The sequence below is a fragment of the Oncorhynchus gorbuscha genome, unplaced genomic scaffold (assembly GCF_021184085.1).
Source record: "Oncorhynchus gorbuscha isolate QuinsamMale2020 ecotype Even-year unplaced genomic scaffold, OgorEven_v1.0 Un_scaffold_3782, whole genome shotgun sequence".
Taxonomy (NCBI): domain Eukaryota; kingdom Metazoa; phylum Chordata; class Actinopteri; order Salmoniformes; family Salmonidae; genus Oncorhynchus; species Oncorhynchus gorbuscha.
The window spans coordinates 13,704-39,324 of record NW_025747946.1 but is presented as its reverse complement, the minus strand read 5'-3'; the positions used below and the strand labels follow the sequence as shown (position 1 = coordinate 39,324).

At 46.6% G+C, this 25,621-nt stretch overlaps 1 pseudogene; it reads right to left on the bottom strand.

Annotated features, from left to right (window-relative positions):
• Positions 1–305: 305 nt before the first annotated feature.
• LOC124028114 overlaps positions 306–25,621 on the bottom strand; it is a 34,040-nt pseudogene continuing 8,724 nt past the window's right edge.

The window sequence follows — 25,621 nt, the reverse complement described above, 5'->3', positions numbered from 1 at the left end:
TAGAACCAGAGTCTTCGACATGTTTTTTAACCCTTTTCTCTTTGGAGATTGCAGTGAATGGAGAAAGTGGTTGTAGATGAGTCTGGCCTGTTTTTGTGTGTGTGTGTACACACCTCTTGCAGGGCCAGCAGGACCCCGAGGTGGTATCTGCTCTGTGTAGTAGTCCCTGGGACATCCCAGAGACAGAGTTTCAGGTCTTTGCATCCCTCTTCAGCTCAATCACTTAACTACATCATCATTCTCTTTGGAGGCAGTCTACAAGAGGAGACAGATGGTTGTTAGCATTCAGCAGAGGATGACCAGACCTCCCATCAGTCTGGTTCCTCTCCCGGGTTTCTTCCTTCCATGACCCACCACTGCTTGAAAAGCAGGGGTAGCAACTGGAGCTGCTCTGGAACGGCCTGGAGAAGGAGCGTCCAGCACTGGCCATCAGCCACTTGAGTACTGGAAACACATACATAACCTTTTTACATCGTGATGCTCTGACCAAGAAGTCTTCGCAACAAACGTTTGGCACATTGAATTACTGAAATCTGTATCGTGCAGTGATCCAGTGAGCCGGGACTCTTCTCTCTTGGCTTTACACCTGGGTTTATTAGCTCCATCAACTCTATCCCTGACCTGTCTTCAGTAGTTTGACGAACTGGGTTAGGGGTCATACCTGGGTTAGGGGTCGTACCGTCCTTTTGTAGTTTGATGGGTTAGGGGTCCTACCTGTTTTCAGTAGTTTGATGGGTTAGGGGTCGTACCTGTTTTCAGTAGTTTGATGGGTTAAAAATTCGTACATTTTCAGTAGTTTGATGGGTTAGAAATTAGTACCTGTCTTCAGTAGTTTGATGGCCTGTGTCCTCTCATCCTGCTCCCCCACATCGTTCTCCTCTACCACGTGGTTCTGGATCTCCTCGTCCCCCTCCGTCAGGGGTTTGAGGCGCAGCAGTATGCGCTCTGTGAACTCCTTGATGCGGGGCGAGGCCGTGGGCTGGGTGTACGGCAGGTTGACGTCTATCATGAAGATGTAGGTGAGGACGCTGGAGAAGAGAGGAAAGAGAACGAAAGAGGAGGCAGAGGGAGATTAACACCTTTAGTTTAGTTCACTCATGAATCTAGAGTTTTGCATTTAGGCCAACATTTTTGATGTATTCCTCTTTTTCGACAGTTTGCTGGTCTCTCCTCTTTCAGTTCTCTCATGAATGATAAAATCAACAATTCTACCTGGTTTAACATAAATAAATAAAAAGCATAAGGTGATCTCTTTGCCAACCTGTGAAAAGTTATGGACAAATGTTTACCTACTATGACTGACGTGTGGTTAGATACCGAGCTGAATGTACTATGACTGACGTGTGGTTAGATACCTAGCTGAATGAACTATGACTGACGTGTGGTTAGATACCTAGCTGAATGAACTATGACTGACGGGTGGTTAGATACCTAGCTGAATGAACTATGACTGACGTGTGATTAGATACCGAGCTGAATGTACTATGACTGACGTGTGGTTAGATACCTAGCTGAATGAACTATGACTGACGTGTGGTTAGATACCTAGCTGAATGAACTATGACTGACGTGTGGTTAGATACCTAGCTGAATGAACTATGACTGATGTGGTAAGTGGCAGTAAGCTATGGACAAGAGGGTCAGCAATGAAAATGTTTGTGTAATGTGTTGGCGAGGTCCTACCTTCCGATGCGCTCACGGACGTTCTTGTAGACCTGTGTGAGTTTGGGCTCTAGGTACTGCAGCAGTCTGTGGAGCAGCTCAGGGACCCTCCACTCCTGTTGAGCCAGGCCCCCCTGCAGCACATACAGACGACTGGGCAGGAAAGAGGAGAGTTATACACACACCTAACCCTCCTGTAGAGTCAGGCTTCCCTGCAGAATATACAAACGACTGGACAGGAGAGTTACACGCACGCACGCACACACACACACCTAACCCTCCTGCTGAGTCAGGCTTCCTTGCAGAATATACAAACGACTGGACAGGAGAGTTATACACACACACACCTAACCCTCCTGCTGAGTCAGGCTTCCCTGCAGAATATACAGATGATTGGACAGGAGAGAGGAGAGTTATACACACACCTAACCCTAAGGCTAAGTCAGGCCTCCCTGCAGAGTACACAGAAGACTGGACAGGAAAGAGGAGAGTTATACACACACCTAACCCTAACGCTAAGTCAGGCCTCCCTGCAGAGTACACAGAAGACTGGACAGGAGAGAACAATAAAATATAATCAAAAAGAAAGGAGGACCAAGGCACTCATATTATTATTCTTGACTCACAGACAAACATTTTACAGACAAACAAACCATCATCGACCCAGACTCCATAGTTGTGTTTGAATACCCATACGAACATACTGTTTACTACATACTTAATAGGTATATACACTACATACTATTAGTTCATTTTAGCACACTGTAAACGAACGGTATCCTTTCAGTTGAGCGTACTTCGCCTGTCGACCGGAAGTTGATGCTGTTGCTATGCAACCTCTTGCTAGCTTGTTAGCATAACAAATGACTAGCTACCTATTCTCTGATTTGGTCCTGCCGTACATGCCTATACGTACGCTACGGTCACAAGACGCAGGCCTCCTTATTGTCCCTAGAATTTCTAAGCAATTTCTCAAGCCCAGCTGGAGAATGAGGGCTTTCTCCTATAGAGCTCCATTTTTATGGAATGGTCTGCCTACCCATGTCAGAGAAGCAAACTCGGTCTCAACCTTTAAGTCTTTACTGAAGACTCATCTCTTCAGTGGGTCATATGATTGAGTGTAGTCTGGCCCAGGAGTGGGAGGGGTGAACGGAAAGGCTCTGGAGCAACGAACCGCCCTTGCTGTCTCTGCCTGGCCGGTTCCCCTCTTTCCACTGGGATTCTCTGCCTCTAACCCTATTACAGGGGCTGAGTCACTGGCTTACTGGGGCTCTCTCATGCCGTCCCTGCAGGGGGTGCATCACCTGAGTGGGTTGATTCACTGTTGTGGTCATCGTGTCTGGGTTGGCCCTATTCGGTGTCCTGTGTGAATCTAAGTGTGCGTTCTCTAATTCTCTCCTTTCTTTCTCTCTCTCGGAGAACCTGAGCCCTAGGACCATGCCCCAGGACTACCTGACATGATGACTCCTTGCTGTCCACAGTCCACCTGGCCATGCTGCTGCTCCAGTTTCAACTGACCTGAGCCCTAGGACCATGCCCCAGGACTACCTGACATGATGACTCCTTGCTGTCCCCAGTCCACCTGGCCATGCTGCTGCTCAGTTTCAACTGTTCTGCCTTACTATTATTTGACCATGCTGGTCATTTATGAACATTTTAACATCTTGGCCATGTTCTGTTATAATCTCCACCCGGCACAGCCAGAAGAGGACTGGCCACCCCACATATGCTCTCTCTAATTCTCCCTTTCTTTCTCTCTCTCTCTCGGAGGACCTGAGCCCTAGGACCGTGCCCCAGGACTACCTGACATGATGACTCCTTGCTGTCCCCGGTCCACCTGACTGTGCTGCTGCTCCAGTTTCAACTGTTCTGCCTTGTTATTATTCGACCATGCTGGTCATTTATGAACATTTGAACATCTTGGCCATGTTCTGTTATAATCTCCACCTGGCACAGCCAGAAGAGGACTGGCCACCCCACATGGCCTGGTTCCTCTCTAGGTTTCTTCCTAGGTTTTGGCCTTTCTAGGGAGTTTTCCTAGCCACCGTGCTTCTACACCTGCATTGCTTGCTGTTTGGGGTTTTAGACTGGGTTTCTGTACAGCACTTTGAGATATCAGCTGATGTACGAAGGGCTATATAAATAAATTTGATTTGATTTAGACTTTTTACGACTTCAGGTGTGTTCGTAAATTCAATCTGGAGTGCACTCTGGGCGTTTAATTTCAGAGAGTTGTCAAATTGTCTGTTAGTAAATTCAGTGTTTGGCTCTTGGAGCATTCAGAGCGCACACTGGACCCTCTGGCCGAGGAGAAGGGTTGATCAAGCGTTCGAATGTGCTGGGAAGTTAGACGCATTAGTACTAGCCTACTAACGTTAGCTAGCTAGCTAACATACCGGTACATACCGCTGTAATGATATGTTGTGGTTCGTAAGGAAAGCGCAGCTAACAAATTGTCAGTCAACGTAACTTATTTGAAAAGTCATTATTTTATTACATTGCTCAAAATATCTTAACATTTGTCATAATTAGTTAAAGCAATGAAATTGTATCTGCTCTAGTCGGACTTCGGCTCAAATCGGCTGCATATTCGCAGCCATTTTCTTGAAATCTGAAACCGTTGTGAAGCCACGCCCATTCTCTGTATTATTATTATTATGATTGTATTCATTGTATTGTGCTCTCAAAACATGGAAATAGTGTCCACTGCTTGTATACTTCATATTTTGGCGAATTTAGTACGACATCCGGGAACTTTTGGCACACTAACTATATCCATACTATGGCCAATAAGCATACTATATACTCAATTTACATCACAAAAAGTAAAGGTAGTACGAGTATTGGAACACAGCTCATCTCTTCCATGCAGGACTAGTCGTCTGGGCACATATGGAGCAGAATAAATACACCCGTCCACAGAAACACCTAGACACTAATAGGATGAGAATTAAAGGAGACAAGGTGTTTCCTTACCAGGCATCTACTGAAGGATCCCCCTCCCGTTGACTGGAGATTCCATCAGCATTTCAAACAACCAGTGGAGCTTCCTGGGGTCTCTGCTCTCCTGTACAACACAACCAACCTAAAGTCAACATCTGTTCTCCTGTACAATAACAAGGTCAAATGTCAACAGCATGGAAGCAGGGAAGGAAACAAGGAGAGAGGATGCATTTGGGACCAGAGGAACTACCAATTGAGAAAGAACCTGAAAGAAATGGACTGCTGAATGAGAGGGATGGGATGGTTAGCAGCTTACACAGGCTGTGGCGATGCAGGTGCCCCAGTCAGCGTATGTTTCTACAGTGATGTTGTTCAGAGCTGTACGGATCAGAGGACACAGCAGCTCCCACAGACTCTCCACCTGGGAGGGGAACATAGGTCAAAGGTCAAGGACTTAACAAATATTCAACTTTTTATTTATCTAGGTAAGTCAGTTAAGAACAAATGCTTATTTGCAATGAGGACCGGCAGTACTGGTTATAAGCATGGTGTTACCACAGCGTATGTCTCTCTTCCCTACCTTGCCATAGGTCCAGTGGAGTTCCTTCCTCTCCCCTACCTTGCCATAGCTCCAGTGTGTTCCTTCCTCTCCCCTACCTTGCCATAGCTCCAGTGTGTTCCTTCCTCTCCCCTACCTTGCCATAGCTCCAGTGTGTTCCTTCCTCTCCCCTACCTTGCCATAGGTCCAGTGTGTTCCTTCCTCTCCCCTACCTTGCCATAGCTCCAGTGCTTGCTGCCTCTGATCAGTCCAGAGGTGATCTCTGCTACACAGCGCTGTTTGCTCTCATGTGTGTCGGCCACCAGACGCTCCATGTGTGGTTTCAACAGGGGCAGAAAGGCATCGTTGAAGTTCCGGAACAGGCCCTGAGGGATAGAGGAGAGGAATAAAACACAGTTAGGGAAGCCTGATTCTTAACTAGGGTTGCCATATCAGAAATCCTGGTTGGAGGATTCTGGATTTCCTGCTTATTCCAGGAAACTTCCAGACGTGTTTTCTAGAAAACTGGGGATTTTGGATTACCAGTTACCAGTACAGAGTCAATGTGCAGGTGTTACGGGTAATAACTTGTCTATATACAGGAGTATCAGTACCTGCCCGCAACCTGCCCGCTTGACCCTATCCCCTCCTCTCTTCTCCAGACCATTTCCGGAGACCTTCTCCCTTACCTCACCTCGCTCATCAACTCATCCCTGACCGCTGGCTACGTCCCCTTCCGTCTTCAAGTGAGCGAGAGTTGCACCCCTTCTGAAAAAACCTACACTCGATCCCTCCGATGTCAACAATTACAGACCAGTATCCCTTCTTTCTTTTCTCTCCAAAACTCTTGAACGTGCCGTCTTGGCCAGCTCTCCCGCTATCTCTCTCTGAATGACCTTCTTGATCCAAATCAGTCAGGTTTCAAGACTAGTCATTCAACTGGAGACTGCTCTCCTCTGTATCACGGAGGCGCTCCGCACTGCTAAAGCTAACTCTCTCTCCTCTGCTCTCATCCTTCTAGATCTGTCGGCTGCCTTCGATACTGTGAACCATCAGATCCTCCTCTCCACCCTCTCCGAGTTGGGCATCTCGGCGCGCCCACGCTTGGATTGCGTCCTACCTGACAGGTCGCTCCTACCAGGTGGCGTGGCGAGAATCTGTCTCCTCACCACGCGCTCTCACCACTGGTGTCCCCAGGGCTCTGTTCTTGGCCCTCTCCTATTCTCGCTATACACCAAGTCACTTGGCTCTGTCATAACCTCACATGGTCTCTCTTATCATTGCTATGCAGACGACACACAATTAATCTTCTCCTTTCCCCCTTCTGATGACCAGGTGGCGAATCGCATCTCTGCATGTCTGGCAGACATATCAGTGTCATATCATACAGGTCACGTGGGGGTAGTATATGGGGCTTTGGTGACAAACGGATGGCACTGTGATAGACTGCATCCAATTTGCTGAGTAGAGTGTTGGAGTCTATTGTGTAAATGACATCGCCGAAGTCAAGGATCGGCAGGATAGTCAGTTTTATGGAAGCATGAGTAAAGGAGGCTTTGTAGCAAAATAGGAAGCTGATTCTAGATTGAGTTTTGGATTGGAGATGCTTAATGTGAGTCTGGAAGGAGAGTTTATAGTCTAACCAGACACAAAGGTATTTGTAGTTGTCCACATATTCTAAGTCAGAACCGTCCAAAGTAGTGATCCTAGTCGGGCAGGTGCGGGCAGCGATCGGTAGAAAAGCAAGCATTTAGTTTTACTAGCATTTAAGAGCAGTTGGAGGCCACGGAAGGAGTGTTGTATGGCGTTGCATCTCATCTGGAGGTTTGTTAACACAGTGTCCAAGAAGGGCCAGAAGTATACAGAAGTGTGTTGTCTGCGTAAAGGTGGATCAGAGAATCACCAGCAGCAACAGCGACATCATTGATATATACAGAGAAAAAGTCGGCCAGAGAATTAAACCCTGTGCACCCCCCATAGAGGCCCTCTGATTTGACACACTTAACTCTGACAAGTAGTTGGTGAGGCAGTCACTTGAGAATAAGAATGCGGTGATTGACAGAGTCGAAAGCCTTGGCCAGGTCGATGAAGACAGCTGCACAGTACTGTCTTTTATCCATGGCAGTTATGATATTGTTTAGGACCTTGGGCGTGGCTGAGGTACACCCATGGCCAACTCGGAAACCAGATTGCATAGCGGAAAAGGTACGGTTGGATTCGAAATGGTCGGTGATCTGTTTATTAACTTGGCTTTCGAAGACTTTAGAAAGGCAGGGCAGGATGGATATAGGTCTGTAATAATTTGTGTCTGGAGTGTCTCCCCATTTGAAGAAGGGGATGACCGTGGCAACTTTCAATCTTTAGGAACGCAGACGATATGAAAGAGGTTGAACAGGCTAGTAATAGGGTTCGCAACAATTGAGGCAGATACTTTCAGAAAGAGAGGGTACAGATTGTCTAGCCCGGCTGATTTGTAGGGTCCAGATTTTGCAGCTCTTTCAGGCGATCAGCTATCTGGATTTGGGTGAAGCAGAAGCGGGGGCTTGGGCAAGTTGCTGCGGGGGTGCAGAGCTGTTGGCCGTGGTCGCGGTAGCCAGGTGGAAAGCAAGGCCAGCCGTAGAAAAATAATTATTGAAATTCTTGATTATCGTAGATTTATCAGTGGTGACAGTATTTCCTAGCCTCTGTGCAGTGGGCAGCTGGGAGGAGGTGCTCTTATTCTACATGGAGGATTTACAGTGTCCCAGAACGTTTGGGAATTCATGCTACAGGATGCAAATTTATCTTTGAAAAGCTAGCCTTTGCTTTCCAACTGCATGTGTATATTGGTTCCTAACTTCCCTGAAAAGTTGCATATCACGGGGCTATTCGATGCTAATGCAGTACACCACAGGATGGTTTTGTGCTGGTCAAGGGCAGTCAAGTCTGGAGTGAACCAAGGGCTATATCTGCTCTTAGTTCTACATTTTTGAACGGGGCATGCTTATTTAATGCAAACGCTGTGTCAGATTTTTTTTTAATGGCGCTCAGAGCCCAAACTAGCCAATAGAATATCCACCATGTTGCTCAGTAAACATTAGTCATAAATAGCATTATAAACATTCACTTACCTTTGATGATCTTCATCAGAATGCACTCGCAGTTTCACAATAAATGTTTGTTTTGTTGATAATGTCCATAATTTATTTCTATATAGGTTCTTTTGTTAGGGTGTTTGGTAAACAAATCCAAAAGCGTTCAGGTCCAGTCGGACAAAAAGTTAAAAAAGTTATGTTACAGGTCAGAAGAAACTTGTCAAACTAAGTATAGAATCAATCTTTAGGATGTTTTTATCATAAATGTTCAATAATGTTCCAACCGGAGAATTCAATTGTCTGTAGAAAAGCAATGGAACAAGAGATACATCTCATGTGAAATGCGCGTGACTGACAACGAGGCTGCTACCCCTTAGTCAAACAGCTCTCATTCGCTCCCACTTCACAGTAGAGGCCTGAAATGTTCTAAAGACAGTTGACATCTAGTGGAAGCCTTAGGAAGTGCAAAATAACCCATGTCCCACTGTGAATTCGATAGGGGCGGAGTTAAAAAACGACAAACCTCAGATTTCCCACTTCCTGGTTTGATTTTTTCTCAGGTTTTTGCCTGCCATATGAGTTCTGTTATACTCACAGACATCATTCAAACAGTTTTAGAAACTTCAGAGTGTTTTCTATTCAATATTAATAATAATATTAATTTATTAGCATCTGGGACTGAGTAAGAGGCGTATACTCTGGGCACGCTATTCATCCAAAAGTGAAAATGCTGCCCCCTATCCCAAAGTTAAGGAGAAGTGTATCTAAAGTTCCATGCATAAAACTTGAATTTTCATCGACATTTATAATGAGTATTTCTGTGAATTCATGTGGGCTCTCTGAAAAATCATAGCATGTTTCTGAACTACTGAACATAACATACCAATGTAAAATACGATTTTGGATTTAAATATGCACTTTATCGAACAAAACATACATGTATTGTGTAACATGAAGTCCTATGAGTGCCATCTGATGAAGATCATCAAAGGTTAGTGATTCATTTTATCTCTATTTGTGCTTTTGTGACTCCTCTCTTTGGCTGGAAAAATGGCTGGGTTTTCTGCGGCTTGGTGGTGACCTAACATAATAGTTTGTGGAGCTTTCGCTGTAAAGCATTTTTAAATCAAGACACTGTGGCTGGATTAACGAATTTGATCTTTAAAATGGTGAAATTTGATTTATGAGATTTCTGTTGAGTTGTATTTGGCGCCCTGCAATTTCATTGGCTGTTGGCGAGGGGTTCCGTTTCTGTCCAAGACAGGTTAAGATGGTGAGGAAATCACATTTAAAGAATATCCAGGCATCCTCTACTAACGGTATGAGGTCAGTATCCAGGATACCAGGGCCAGGTCGATTAAAAGGCCTGCTACCCGAAGTGTTTTAGGGAGCGTTTGACAGTGATGAGGGGTAGTCGTTTGACAGCGGATCCATTACGGACGCAGGCAATGAGGCAGTGATCGCTGAGATCCTGGTTGAAGACAGCAGAGGTGTATTTAGAGGGCAGGTTGATCAGGATGATATATATGAGGGTGCCTCGTGTTTTACGGATTTGGGGTTGTACCTGGTAGGTTCCTTGATAATGTGTGAGATTGAGGGTATCTAGCGTAGATTGTAGGGCGGCCTGGGTGTTAAGAATGTCCCAGTTTAGGTCACCTAACAGTACGAACTCTGAAGATAAATGAGGGGCAATTAATTTGCATATGGAGTCCAGGGCACAACTGGAGGCTGAGGGGGTCTACAGCAAGCGGTAACAGTGAGAGACTTATTTCTGGAAAGGTGAATTTTAGAAGTAGAAGCTCAAACTGTTTGGGCACAGACCTGGATAGCATGACAGAACTCTGCAGGCTGTCTCTGCAGTAGATTGCGACCCCGCCCCCACGGCAGTTCTATCTTGGCGGAAAATATTGTAGTTGGGGATGAACATTTCTTTTTTTTTGTGGCCTTCTTAAGCCAGGATTCAGACACGGCTAGGACATCAGAGTTGGCAGAGTGTGCAAACAAACTTAGGGAGGAGGCTTCTGATGTTGCATGAAACCAAAGCTTTTACGGTTACAGAAGTCAACAAATGATAGCGCCTGGGGAATAGGTGTGGTACTGGGATCTACAGTGCCTGGGGGTAACCTCTACATCACCAGAGGAACAGAGGAGTAGGATAAGGGTATGGCTATAAGAACTGGTTGTCGAGTACGTTGGGAACAGAGAAGAAAAGGAGCAGATTTCTGGGCGTGTAGCATAGATTCAGGCGTAATGTACAGACAAGGGTACGGTAGGATGTGGGTACAGTGGAGGTAAACCTAAGCATTGAGTGACGATGAGAGAGTTTCGTCTCCACATGTGTGGAGGTGGGACAAAAAGCTACGGCAAGGTAAGCGGGACTGAAGGCTCTACAGTGAAATAAAACAATAAGGATTAGCCGAGAGAAGGCATATTGACAAAGAGAGACATAATGCAGTCGCCAGTGTTGATCGTGAGAGCTAAGACAACAACGGGTAAATGGCGATGAATGGGCAGAGCGGGTCAGTTAGGTACATACAGGACCGGAGTTTGAGGCTGGGGCCGACAGATAAACAAAATGAGGTACCGTGTTATTGAAACAGTTCCGGGGGCATCAGCTGTGTAGCAGAGTAATCATAGGGTCTAAAGAACAGCAGTAGGCGAGTCACAGAGCCATTCAGTAGTCAGTACTACGCTAGGCGAGTGGGGGAGACAGTGCTTAGAATGCTAGCGGGCCGGGGGAAGAAGATGGGTCTTCGGCAACATCGCAATGGAAAAGCCGGTGCAAGCACCAGCAGACCAGTCGTGATAGATCGGCGGGTCTCCGCGTCGACATCAAAGGGTCCAGACCAATTGGCAAGAGGTATTGTAGCCCTAGAATTAGCTGGTATATGGGCCTAGCTCAAGGCTAACTGGTGCTTGGGGTAGAAGCTGTTCCAGGGTCCTGTTGGTTCCAGGCTTGGTGCATCTGTACAGTTTGCCATGCAGTAGCAGAAAACAGTCTATAACTTGGGTGTCTGACAATTTTTTGGGCCTTCCTCTAACACCGCCTGGTATAGAGGTCGGGAGGACCCAAGCCAAACCTTTTCAGTGTTGGTTGGTGTGTAGCCTGTTTGTCTTGCTGACGTTGAGAAGAGGTTGTTGTCCTGGCACCACACTTCCAGTTCTCTGCCGTCCTACTTATAGGCTGTCTCATCAGATCAGTTGTAGAAGGTGTTCAGTCCCAGGGTCCTTAGCTTAGTGATGAAGCTTGAGGTGACTATGTTGTTGAACGCTGAGCTGTAGTCAATGAACAGCATACTCACAGCATGTTCCTGTTGTCCAGGTGGGAGAGGGCAGTGGGGATGCTTTGCTGTTTGATGGCTCATCAGAAGTCATTGAGGGAGTTCTCATAAGCTTCCGGATAAGTGTCCCACTTCTTGAAAGCGCCCGGCTCTAGCCTTTAGCTCAGTGCGGATATTGCCTGTAATCCATGGCTTCTGGTTGGGATATGGATGTACGTTCACTGTGGGGACGATGTCATAGATGCACTTATTAATAAAGCTGGTGACTGATGTGGTAAACTCCTCAATGTCATCGGATGAATAACGGAACATATTCCAGTCTGTGGTAGCTAAGCATCCGCTTCATCAGACCACTTCCGTATTGGGCGCGTCACTGGTACTTCCTGTTTGAGTTTTTGCTTGTAAGTAGGAATCAGGAGGATAGAGTTGTGATCGGATTAACCAACTGGAGGAGAGCTTTGTATGAATTTCTGTGTGTGGAGTAAAGGTGATCTATCTAGAGTTTATTTTCGTCGAGTTGCACAAGTGACATACTGGTAGAAATGAGGTAAGACAGAGTTCAGTTTGCCTACATTAAAATCACAGATGAGCATTTTCTTGTTTGCTTATGGCCTTATGCAGCTCATTGAGTGTAGTCTTGGTTTGTTGTGGTAAATAGACAGCTACAAAACATTTATAAAAACTATTTTGGTAAAACTATGGTCTACATCTAAGGTATTAAGGTATTCAAGCGAGCAGAACCTCGAGACTTCCTTAATATTAGAGATCGCGCACCAGCTGTTGTTAACCGTGAGACACACACCTCCCCCGTTATGTCAGATACATAAAATAGAGCTCGATGTATATTATTATCCCTGTCCTTGTTCAGCCAAAACGCAGCGAAACATAGGACATTACAGTTCTTCAGGTCCCGTTGATAGGATAGTCTCGAATGGCACTTGTCCAGTCTGTTCTCCTGTGATTGTACATTCGCCAATAGAACGGAGTGTATATGCGGTAGTTTCGTCAGGGTGCCCACAGGTCGGCCTCTCTCACGCCGTCTCTTTCTCTTCTGAGAGTCAGTGGTCCTGCGCCACTGACTCTTAGAAGTAGAAATATGATCAAAATTGAGGTTATTGATCGCTGTTCTGTTGTCCAGAAGTTATTTTTGGTCATAGGAAATGATGGAAGATACATTATGCATAAATAAAGTTAAGATCAGTGAAAAAAAGAGAAACACCCAAAATAGCAGACTTGGTCAGGAGCCTGTAAAGCGACAGCGGTCCATTGTAGCACCATTCCAACCATTTTTCTTAGCCTACAAAAACTGTCTAGGTTCATCCTCAGAAGTCTTCCCTCGTTTACGTAGCTTCTATCTGTCATGCTCACCCAGTCTACATTTGAAAAAGTCAGAGGGAAGCAAGGAGACCATTTGAAGAGAGGAATCAAGGTATTAATAAGGGTTCAGGAAAGACCTTTGAGATTGAAGAGAGGAATCAAGGTATTAATAAGGGTTCAGGAAAGACCTTTGAGATTGAAGAGAGGAATCAAGGTATTAATAAGGGTTCAGGAAAGACCTTTGAGATTGAAGAGAGGAATCAAGGTATTAATAAGGGTTCAGGAAAGACCTTTGAGATTAAATCCTGATCTGTCTCCCTCACCTTGAAAAGGCAGAACCTGCGGGGACTGAACTTGTCCTTGCCCTTGCGGTCCTCCAGAGAGAGGGAACTCAATCAGCTGGTTGATGAATCCTGGATCTGAGAAGTGGTCATAGATGATCTGCTCTCGCTGGAGGGGAAGAAACAAAACAGTTATAACAGTGGACATGAGATATCACCTTTTACAGCAGAGGATGTTACATACATTTTTCAAGAGTGAGAAGAAAGCATTCTGATTCTCTCTACCCTTCAGCCAGAAGTGTGCCGTTGTCACTCCCACTCATGCATTTCAAAAGCATTGGAAGCATGCATGGCTCGAGGAGTTTCCACCATATTCCTTACACTAAAATAAATTAATTTTACATCCATGACGGGGAGTGTAGAGTGCACACTTCGGGAACAAGGGTAGAGCACCCCGGACTGTGGCCATTGTGTGTGTGTGTGTGTCATCTCCTCACCTCTGTCATCTCCTCCCTGGTCAGTCCTTGTTTGGGCTGCTCCTCAGAAGGAGCGTACATCATGAGTTTCTGTGGCCAGCTGTAGTATCCCCAGTGGGTCTTCTCTACAAACGTACAGCCCTCCCAGTCCTGCTGGGTACGAGGCAAACTGCTACTGTTATACTGGAGCCACTGGTTATCAGGCCTGTCCCCTGCTATCAAACCAGCCAGCTCTTTCATACCACCTGGTAAAGGGAAGAGGAGGAAGAAGGAGAGAGGGAAGAGAGATGACCATGAGGTTACTGTTATACTGGAGCCACTGGTTATCAGGCCTGTCCCCTGCAATCAGACCACTTGGTAGAGAGAGAGAGGTGGTGAGATAAGCTGCCTGTATATGTTACAGGGTTCTCACAGGCAGTGGCAAGATAAATTCAAGGACTTAAGTACTTTTCCAAGCACTAACATTTATCTTTAGGATCATCAATTTGTAGTCATGAATATTATGTGATTGTTTCTAGTCGCCACCAGATGGCAGTATATCACTACAACCTCATAACTACCGAACAAGTTCTATGCAATAATACTTTGTTTCAGTTACTTACTACATACATGAGTGGTAAGTCAGCACTAATGTGATGTAATTTAAGTATTGATGAGCAGAGCACACATTTCCTATTCACATTACTACACAATTCCAGCTTAATGACTGTGCTTTAGTGTTGCCGGTCAGGAGAAGAGCAGGTGGGCTGTGTGAAGAAAACGGCACATGAATGACAACCAGAATGGCAGGAGCACGGCTGCCACTTGATAAAGCAGAAAATCGCGGGCTCCCCGTGAAGCTCTGGAGGTTGTTGCAGAAAAAGTCACAATGTAGAACAGGCACTAGCGCAGAATGCAGCGTTGTCATTCCCTTCATGTGGCTCTTCAGGGCTTATTCACCCAATGACAAACTTTGACTCATTTTTGCACTTTACAAGGAGTGGGTTGGAGCGTCAGTGATGTAGTGGTGAGTAAACTACACTGAACAGAATTATCAACACAACATGTAAAGTGTTGGTCCAATGTTTCATGAGCTGAAATAAAAGATTCCAGAATTGTTCAAGGCAGAATTGAATCTACATTGTGCATTTCAGCTGTGGATGTGCCGTTTGGCCTGGCTGAGTGGCATTGTGGGTGTAATGAGCGAGCCCGCCTGGCAAACAGAGCTAAACACGTGGGAAAATACAACTCGCTAGTCTGCCTGGAAATTCATTTGCAAGACCAATACATTTTTCATAAATATATTTGAAAATGATATTTGAAAATATTTGAAAATGAAGTACTTTTCAAGTACCAACAAAAAGTCTGATTATCAAGGTATTCCGGTACTTGAATTTCAGAGTGCCAAATTCAAGTACTTTAAGCACTTTGTGCGAGGAACTCTCCTGTTATAAATCTGACCTGGGGTCAAATAGTATTTGTTTTCTTTCAAATGCTTTGATTCAGCCTGCCTGGAGTTCCAGGTGGACAGGGTTTGCAATTTTTGGGACTATTCCTTTGGTTCCACAGCGCCAGAGCAAACACACTCAACCGCAGCTCAAAACAAATATTATTTAAACCCAGGTAAAAGGACTGGTGAGGAGACAAAGTGCAGGTTACTTACAGAGCGTGTTGGGGCTGACTGGTACTTTCTGTGTGGCCCTCTTGAGTTGCTTCATGATCCCTGCAACAGCTGATATCGCCACCTAGTGGGGAAATAAATACATGTATAAAGATGTTTCTATCTTACAATGAAATACCATAATGATTAAAGTCCTCAGCAGAGGTGAGAATATACATGTATGAAGATAAGTGTATTTGTGTGTGAAACGTTGTTGACTGCTGCCATCTTGAAGAGATCTCTTTTACTTTATCTCAATGTAGTGAATGAAACTGAGCAGCATGACTGGGTGTCTAGTGATTCTACGTGTGCACACGGACAGAGTGTGCGGACAGAGTGTGCACGGACAGAGTGTGCACGGACACAGAGTGTGCACGGACAGAGTGTGCACGGACAAGTGTGCACGGACAGAGTGTACGGACAGAGTGTGCACGGACAGAGTGTGCACGGACAGAGTGTGCACGGTGCAGAGTGTGCACGGACAGAATTATTATGCGGACAGGGTATGCGGACAGAGTGTACACGGACAGTATACGGACAGAGTGTACGGACAGAGTGTACACGGACAGAGTGTGCACGGACAGGTGTACGGACAGAGTTGCTGTGGCAGTGCCCACCTTGCGGACCAGGAGGGAGTCATGGTTGGGGCTCTTGACCCGAAGAAGGACGGGGGAGGGGAGGGGTGGTCATCCCTCAGTAACAGAGACATGAAGCCAATGGCAATGTGCTCAACCAGGGCCTGCAACATAAAGCAGATGTGTTCAGGAGGTGGAAACGTTTTGAAACAGAGGTACTGCTGAAGTCGTCAATAGAAACAGACATTTTGGTATTTAGTGGAATTTTAAATGTTGAAGATAGAAATGTAGAAATAGAGCCAAAAGGATATTATTGTACCGTCTGTCATTGGGATGATGTTAACCTTCATTTTTCTGTCATTGGGATGATGTTAACCTTCATTTTCTGTCATTGGGATGATGTTAACCTTCATTTTTCTGTCATTGGGATGATGTTAACCTTCATTTTTCTGTCATTGGGATGATGTTAACCTACATGTTTCTGTCATTGGGATGATGTTTAACCTACATGTTTTCTGTCATTGGGATGATGTTAACCTACATGTTTCTGTCATTGGGATGATGTTAACCTACATGTTTCTGTCATTGGGATGATGTTAACCTACATGTTTCTGTCATTGGAATGATGTTAACCTACATGTTTCTGTCATTGGGATGATGTTAACCTACATGTTTCTGTCATTGGGATGATGTTAACCTACATGTTTCTGTCATTGGGATGATGTTAACCTACATGTTTCTGTCATTGGGATGGTGTGAACCTACATGTTTCTGTCATTGGGATGATGTTAACCTACATTGTTTCTGTCATTGGGATGATGTTAACCTACATGTTTCTGTCATTGGGATGGTGTGAACCTGTGTTTCTGTCATTGGGATGATGTTAACCTTCATTTTTCTGTCATTGGGATGATGTTAACCTACATGTTTCTGTCATTAGGATGATGTTAACCTACATGTTTCTGTCATTGGGATGATGTTAACCTACATGTTTCTGTCATTGGGATGATGTTAACCATGTTTCTGTCATTGGGATGATGTTAACCTACATGTTTCTGTCATTGGGATGATGTTAGCCTACATGTTTCTGTCATTGGGATGATGTTAACCTACATGTTTCTGTCATTGGGATGGTGTGAACCTACATGTTTCTGTCATTGGGATGATGTTAACCTACATGTTTCTGTCATTGGGATGATGTTAACCTACATGTTTCTGTCATTGGGATGGTGTGAACCTACATGTTTCTGTCATTGGGATGATGTTAACCTACATGTTTCTGTCATTGGGATGGTGTGTACCTACATGTTTCTGTCATTGGGATGGTGTGAACCTACATGTTTCTGTCATTGGGATGATGTTAACCTACATGTTTCTGTCATTGGGATGATGTTAACCTACATGTTTCTGTCATTGGGATGATGTTAACCTACATGTTTCTGTCATTGGGATGGTGTGAACCTACATGTTTCTGTCATTGGGATGATGTTAACCTACATGTTTCTGTCATTGGGATGGTGTGAACCTACATGTTTCTGTCATTGGGATGGTGTGAACCTACATGTTTCTGTCATTGGGATGATGTTAACCTACATGTTTCTGTCATTGGGATGGTGTGAACCTACATGTTTCTGTCATTGGGATGATGTTAACCTACATGTTTCTGTCATTGGGATGATGTTAACCTACATGTTTCTGTCATTGGGATGATGTTAACCTACATGTTTCTGTCATTGAGGCGGTCCAGAAGTTCACCAACCAGCTTGTCATATTTCCTGAGGGAGACAGCATAGTAGTAGTTTGGAAAGTGTGTGGACATTATACTGTAGACATAACTGAGGGATTAGTTTAACAATGGGAACTGGTAGACCTTTGCTAGTGTGATAATACACCAATACAAATGCAAGTTGATGATTTTCTGCACAGTCCAACAACAGTATTGTAGTGTTTATTCATTAGCAGTGTCCAGCACTCTTCTTGCTGTCTGATAAAATAGATATGTACTCACTGTTCAGAGTCTAAGTTCTTCTCCTCCTGCTTCCTGAGGCCCTCTGCTTCTTCTTGGTCTGAGGGGACAGGTTCCGGGGGCAGAGGAACACCAGAGGTCTGGAGCTGCACGGCCACCGCACGGCATTCTGATGGGATCTACATTACAGTTAAGAGGTTTAATCATATATTATTATATGTGTTATATAGGACGAGGTCTGGAGCTGCAGTAATCATGTCATGACGTTATTACTTTCACTTTACAATCAGATCAAGTTGACATGGTGTCATTAAAACCCAGATGGTTGTAATGATAATTTTGACCAATGGAAAGGCAGGAAGAGACTCTTACAGCAAAGTCTATGCCGATGGTCTCGTACTGGCGGTGGATCTTGTCAGCGAGGTCGTCGAACAGGCGGACGATGGAGGGCTTCTCCAGGGACATAGCTGAGCTGAGTCCTGAGCGGACGATGGCAGGCCAGGTCAGGGTGATGCAGTCCCAGTCGTGCAGGTTGGCCAGGCACACCCCACTGTGGTTCCCCAAGAGACAGTATAAGGCACCCTAGAGAGAGAGAGAGAGGATCGCAAGCGAGAGGAGAGAGAGTGCGAGCGCGAGAGGAGGAAACTTGCGCCCAGATAGGAGAGAGAGCGCCCGGAGAGGAGGGGAGAAGGCGCCCGAAGAGGAGAGAGAGAGGCGCCCGAAGGGAGAGAGAGCGCCCGGAGAGGAGAGGCGCCCGGAGAGGAGAGAGAGAGCGCCGAGAGGAGAGAGCGGAGAGAGCGAGGGCGAGAGGAGAGAGGGCGAGAGGAGAGAGGCGAGAGGAGAGAGGCGAGAGGAGAGAGAGCGAGAGGAGGGAGAGAGCGAGAGATGGGGAAGGATAAAGACAATGAAGGATGAAATAGAAAGAAAGAGGGATCAGTTATTTTACATTTCCCTCCATTTACAGTGGGGCAAAAAGTATTTAGTCAGCCACCAATTGTGCAAGTTCTCCCTTAAAAGATGAGAGAGGCCTGTAATTTTCATCATAGGTACACTTCAACTATGACAGACCAAAATGAGAAAAAAAAATCGAGAAAATCACATTGTAGGATTTTAATGAATTTATTTGCAAATTATGGTGGAAAATAGTATTTTTTCATTCACATTCATTCAATCAGTCAGTCAAATAATAATTTAGTCAGCTGATTGATCAATAAATGACTCAATCAATCAATTGGTCAACAATTAATCAATTAATTTATCAATCAATTTGCAATAACCAGCCTAGACCATGTGTGTGTGTGTATGTGGACAGAATAAAGAGTATTGGAGAAACAGGACAGAAGGAGACAGGACAGAGCGAGACAGGACAGAGAGCGAGACAGGACAGAGGACGAGACAGGACAGAGAGCGAGACAGGACAGAGAGCGAGACAGGACAGAGAGCGAGACAGGACAGAGAGCGAGACAGGACAGAGAGGCGAGACAGGACAGAGAGAGCGAGACAGGACAGAGGCGAGACAGGACAGAGCGGCGAAGAGGACAGAGAGCGAGAGAGGACAGAGAGCGAGAGAGAGGACAGAGGCGAGACAGGACAGAGAGCGAGAGAGGACAGAGGGCGAGAGAGGACAGAGAGCGAGAGGACAGAGAGCGAGGAGAGGACAGAGCGCGAGACAGGACAGAGAGCGAGACAGGACAGAGACAGTCGTACTTTGAACTGCTGCTGTGTGACGTCGGAGCGGTCTGGTTCCAGGAACTCCAGCACACGGGGGATCACGTCCCTGCAGCAGAAGTTATAGGTTCCCAGAGCCGTGAACAGCACACTCTGAGCCCGGCTACGCACCTAGAGGAGCAGACATGGGGGGAGAGACACTCAAATGGTGTTTCTTTCTTAATACATTTTCCTTGATTCCTTGCATCCTCTATCCTCGCCACTTCCTCAAAAAACAAAAGAGAAAAGCCATTGTTCAGACTTAAATTGTCCTCCAATATGTTTTGAGGTACAATATATGATATTATATATGCCATTTACAGACCTGCCCTGTCCCACTTTTCAGAGTACCAGAAGCGTGTGGCATGCGCTGTTTGTGCGCTGTTTGTGAGTCTGATCGCAATTATAGAATTGTACCAAATCAGGCCTATAAAATCGATGGAATACTTTCATTCTTGACAGCATTCCATTTAAACATATGGTAAACGTCACTAACAAGATGCAATTAGAAAGAACACAAAAGGCCGTTATTGTAGAGTTTTTTTTTATTTATTAACCTCTTGAAACTAGGGGGAACTATTTTTATTTTTGGAAAATAACATTCCCAAAGTAAACCGCCTATTTCTCAGGACCGGATGCTAGAATATGCATATAATTGACAGCTTACGATAGAAAACACTGTAAAGTTTCCAAAACTGTCAAAATATTGTCTGGTAGTATAACAGAACTGATATTGCAGGCGAAACCCTGAGGAAAATCCAATCAGGAAGTGCCTCTTATTTTGAAACCGTTGTGTTCCTATGCACCCCTATTGGCCATTGAAAGGATATCAACCAGATTCCTTTTTCTACGTATTCCATAAGGTGTCTACAGCAACGTAGTTTCACGCCTTTATGTTGAAGAATGAGCGTAAATGACTACATTGCGTAAGTGGCCAGCTGAGGGCTCTCAGAGTGATTCTTGCGTAAAAGATAAAGGTAGTCATTTTCCTCTCACTCCTACTTAAAAACCAATTGTCCCGGTTGATATATTATCGAATAGATATTTGAAAAACACCTTGAGGATTGATTATAAAAAACATTGCCATGTTTTATGTCGATATTATGGATATAATTTGGATTTTTGAGCGTTATGCATTAGCCGCAATGTCCGGTGGATTTCTCAACATAACGGCTGACCAACAAGCGGAGGTATTTTGGGTATTCTGAGCCTCTCCTATGCTCCCTGTACACCCACGACTGCGTGGCCACGCACGCCTCCAACTCAATCATCAAGTTTTGCGGACTACACAACAGTGTTGAGCGATTACCAACAACTGACGAGACGGCCTACAGGAGGAGGTGAGGGCCCACCGGAGTGTGGTGTCAGGAAAATAACCTCACACTCAACGTCAACAAAACTAAGGAGATGATTGTGGACTTCAGGAAACAGCAGAGGAATTTGCCCCTATCCACATCGATGGAACAGTAGTGGAGAGGGGTGGCTGGTTAAGTTCCTCGGCATACACAACACAGACAAACTGAATTGGTCCACTCACACAGACAGCATCGTGAAGAAGGCGCAGCAGCGCCTCTTCAGCCTCAGGAGGCTGAAGAATTTGGCTTGTCATCAAAAGCACTTACAAACTTCTACAAAGACACAATCGAGCATCCTAGCGGGCTGTATCACCGCCTGGTAAACGCTGCTCCGCCCTCAACCGTAAGGATCTCAGAGGTAGTGAGGTCTGCACGCATCACCGGGGCAAACTACCTGCCCTCCAGGACACCTACACCACCCGATGTTACAGGAAGGCCATAAAGATCATCAAGGACATCAGCCACCCGAGCCACTGCCTGTTCACCCCGCTATCATCCAGGGCGGAGTCCAGTACAGGTGCATCAAAGCTGGGACCGAGAGACTGAGAAAAGCTTCCCTATGTCAAGGCCATCAGACTAACATTAAGTGGCTGCTGCCAACACACTGTCACATTGACACTGACTCAACTCAAGCCACTTTAATAATGGAATTGATGGGAAATATAGAATATATCACTAGCCACTTTAAACAATGCTACCTTATATAATGTTACATACCCTACATTATTCATCTCATATGCATACGTATATACTGTACTCTATATCATCGACTGCATCCTTATGTAATACATGTATCACTAGCCACTTTAACTATGCCACTTTGTTTACATACTCATCTCATATGTATATACTGTACCCGATACCATCTACTGTATCTTGCCCTGTACTGCTCTGTACCATCACTCATTCATAAATCCTCATGTACATATTATTTATCCCCTTACACTGTGTATAAGACAGTAGTTTAGGAATTGTTAGTTAGATTACTTGTTGGTTATTACTGCATTGTCGGAACTAGAAGCACAAGCATTTCGCTACACTCGCATTAACATCTGCTAACCATGTGTATGTGACAAATACAATTTGATTTGATTTGATATATTACATTTACGTTTAAGTCATTTAGCAGACGCTCTTATCAGAAGCGACTTACAAATTGGTGCATTCACCTTATGACATCCAGTGGAACAGCCACTTTACAATAGTGCATCTAAATCTTTTAAGGGGGTGAAGGATTACTTTATCCTATCCTAGGTATTCCTTAAAGAGGTGGGGTTTCAGGTGTCTCCGGAAGGTGGTGATTGACTCCGCTGTCCTGGCGTCGTGAGGGAGTTTGTTCTTGGGGAGCCAGAGCAGCGAACAGTTTTGAGCTGGGCTGAGCGGGAACTGTACTTCCTCAGTGGTAGGGAGGCGAGCAGGCCAGGAGTGGATGAACGCAGTGCCCTTATTTGGGTGTAGGGCCTGATCAGAGCCTGGAGGTACTGGGTGCCGTTCCCTCACAGCTCCGTAGGCAAGCACCATGGTCTTGTAGCGGATGCGAGCTTCAGCTGGGAAGCCAGTGGAGAGAGCGGAGGAGCGGGGTGACGTGAGAGAACTTGCAGGAAGGTTGAACACTAGACGGGCTGCGGCGTTCTGGATGAAGTTGTAGGGTTTAATGGCACAGGCAGGGCAAGCCAACAGCGAGTTGCAGTAATCCCAGGCAGGGGGAGATGACAAGTGCCTGGATTAGGACCTGCGCCGCTTCCTGTGTGAGGCAGGGTCGTACTCTGCGGATGTTGTAGGCATGAACCTACAGGAACGGGCCACCGCCTTGATGTTAGTTGAGAACGACAGGGTGTTGTCCAGGATCACAACAAGGTTCTTAGCGCTCTGGGAGGAAGGCCTGTGGAGTTGTCAACCGTGATGGCGAGATCATGGAACGGGCAGTCCTTCCCGGGAGGAAAGAGCAGCTCCGTCTTGCAGTTCAGCTTGAGGTGGTGATCCGTCATCCACACTGATATGTCTGCCAGACATGCAGAGATGCGATTCGCCACCTGGTCATCAGAAGGGGAAAGGAAGATGGTGTGTCATCTGCATAGTAATTAGGAGAGACCATGTGAGGTTATGACAGAGCCAAGTGACTTGGTGTATAGCGAGAATAGGAGAGGGGCCTAGAACAGAGCCCTGGGGGACACCAGTGGTGAGAGCGCGTGGTGAGGAGACAGATTCTCGCCACGCCACCTGTAGGGAGCGACCTGTCAGGTAGGACGCAATCCAAGCGTGGGCGCGCCGGAGATGCCCAACTCGGAGAGGGTGGAGAGGAGGATCTGATGGTTCACAGTATCGAAGGCAGCCGATGGGTCTAGAAGGATGAGCAGAGGAGAGAGTTAGCTTTAGCGGTCACCGGAGCGCCTCCATGATACAGAGAAGAGCAGTCTCAGTTGAATGACTAGTCTTGAAACCTGACTGATTTGGATCAAGAAGGTCATTCTGAGAGAGATAGCGGAAAGGCTGACCAGGACGGCACGTTCAAGAGTTTTGGAGAAAAAGAAAGAAGGAATACTGGTCTGTAGTTGTTGACATCGGAGGATCGGAGTGTAGGTTTTCAGAAGGGGTGCAACTCTCGCTCTCTTGAAGACGGAAGAGGGGACGTAGCCAGCGGTCAGGGATAAGTTGATGAGCGAGGTGAGGTAGGGGAAGGTCTCCGGAAATGGTCTGGAGAAGGAGGGAGGATAGGGTCGAGCGGGCAGGTTGTTGGGCGGCCGGCCGTCACAAGACGAGATTTCATCTGGAAAGAGAGGGAGAAAGGAGTCAGGAGCACAGGGTAGGGCAGTGTGAGCAGAACCAGCGGTGTCGTTTGACTTAGCAAACGAGGATCGGATGTCGTCGACCTTCTTTTCAAAATGGTTGACGAAGTCATCTGCAGAGGGAGGGGGGATTCATATATATCCTCTCGTTGTAGAATCAGATTTCCGACATCAAAAAAATTGGCATGGCTCTCTGTAAAAGTATGCTTAGATTTTGATACAGGATCTGTGAGAAATTTCAAGACTTTCTCAGGTTTGGTAAGATCGTTTGGTCCTTCTTTTACTTTCTTTTCTGCCACTTTGTCCCGATATCCCTTTGCTTGAACAGAGTCAGGTCGAAGATTTTGTCAGCAGGTCCACATTTGATGGAGGATTGTGTGACTTTGCTTCCAAAGGAGCCAGGTGAGCTCGGAGGATTCAGGTGAGGGCTCTGAGGATTCAGGTGGGGCTCTGAGGGATTCAGGTGGGGCTCTGAGGATTCAGGTGGGGGCTCTGAGGATTCGGGTGGGGCTCTGAGGATTCAGGTGGGGGCTCTGAGAAGCCAGGTGGGGGCTCCCGGAGGAGCCAGGTGAGCTCGGAGGATTCAGGTGAGAGCTCGGAGGATTCAGGTGGGGGGCTCGGAGGATTCAGGTGGGGGCTCGGGAGGAGCCGGGTGAGAGAGCTCGGAGGATTCAGGTGAGAGCTCTGAGGATTCCAGGAGGGGGCTCTGAGGGATTCAGGAGGGGCTCTGAGGATTCAGGTGGGGGCTCTGAGGATTCAGGTGGGGCTCTGAGGATTCAGGTGGGAATCAGTGAGAGTTCAGGTGGGGGCTCTGAGGATTCAGGTGGGGGCTCTGAGGATTCAGGTGGGGGCTCTGAGGATTCAGGTGGGGCTCTGAGGATTCAGGTGGGGGCTCTGAGGAGCCAGGTGAAGATCCGGAGGATTCAGGTGGGTGCTCGGAGGATTTAGGTGGGGGCTTGGAGGAGCCAGGTGAGAGCTCAGAGGATTCAGGTGAGAGCTCGGAGGAGCCAGGTGGGAGCTCGGAGGATTCAGGTGAGGGCTCGGGCGATTCAGGTGAGGGCTCGGAGGATTCAGGTGGGGCTCGGAGGAGCCAGGTGAGGCTCGGACGATTCAGGTGAGCTCGGAGGATTCAGGTGAGCTCGGAGGATTCAGGTGGGGTCTTGGAGGCCAGGTGAGAGCTCGGACGATTCAGGTTGAGAGCTCGGACGATTCAGGTGAGCTCGGAGGATTCAGGTGAGCTCGGAGGATTCAGGTGAGAGCTCGGAGGATTCAGGTGGGGGCTCGGAGGATTCAGGTGAGCTCGGAGGAGCCAGGTGGGGGCTCTGAGGATTCGGGTGGGGGCTCTAAGGATTCAGGTGGGGCTCTGAGGATTCAGGTGAGGGCTCTGAGGATTCAGGTGAGGCTCTGAGGATTCAGGTGGGGCTCGGAGGATTCAGGTGGGGGCTCGGAGGATTCAGGTGGGGGCTCGGAGGATTCAGGTGGGGGCTCGGAGGATTCAGGTGGGGGCTCGGGTGAGAGGCTCGGAAGATTCAGGTGAGGGCTCGGGAGGAAAACCTCTTGGGCTGCCTAGCAGAGGGCTCAAGTGATGGCGAGGAGGAGGATGTGGCTGTTGTGGTGGAGCTTGGGGGAACAGTGGTCTTCTTTCCCGATAACTCATCGGCAAGAACCCAAGCGGGGATCCCATTGCTCCATAAGGTGGACTGATACACTGGCCAAGGGACAACCATCTTGCAGATACCAGCTTCAAAATCTTCCTGACATCAGTGTCACACAGGATCTATAGGTCACCCAGAGAAGCCTTCCTCTTGCTACACTTGTCGAGAATAGTAAAGATGGTGAAGAAAGTCTTCATTATTAAGACTGAGCTGCCTCAGCCCCTCTGCAGCTATGTGTATCAAATGGCAATCAAGTACACATTTTCATTTCGGGTCTTCAGAAGTGCTGCCACCCCTAAAACCCAGACCTTACATGACAGCAGCATTATCTGCTGCAAAACTCACAATTGGATCACGGAAGCGCTC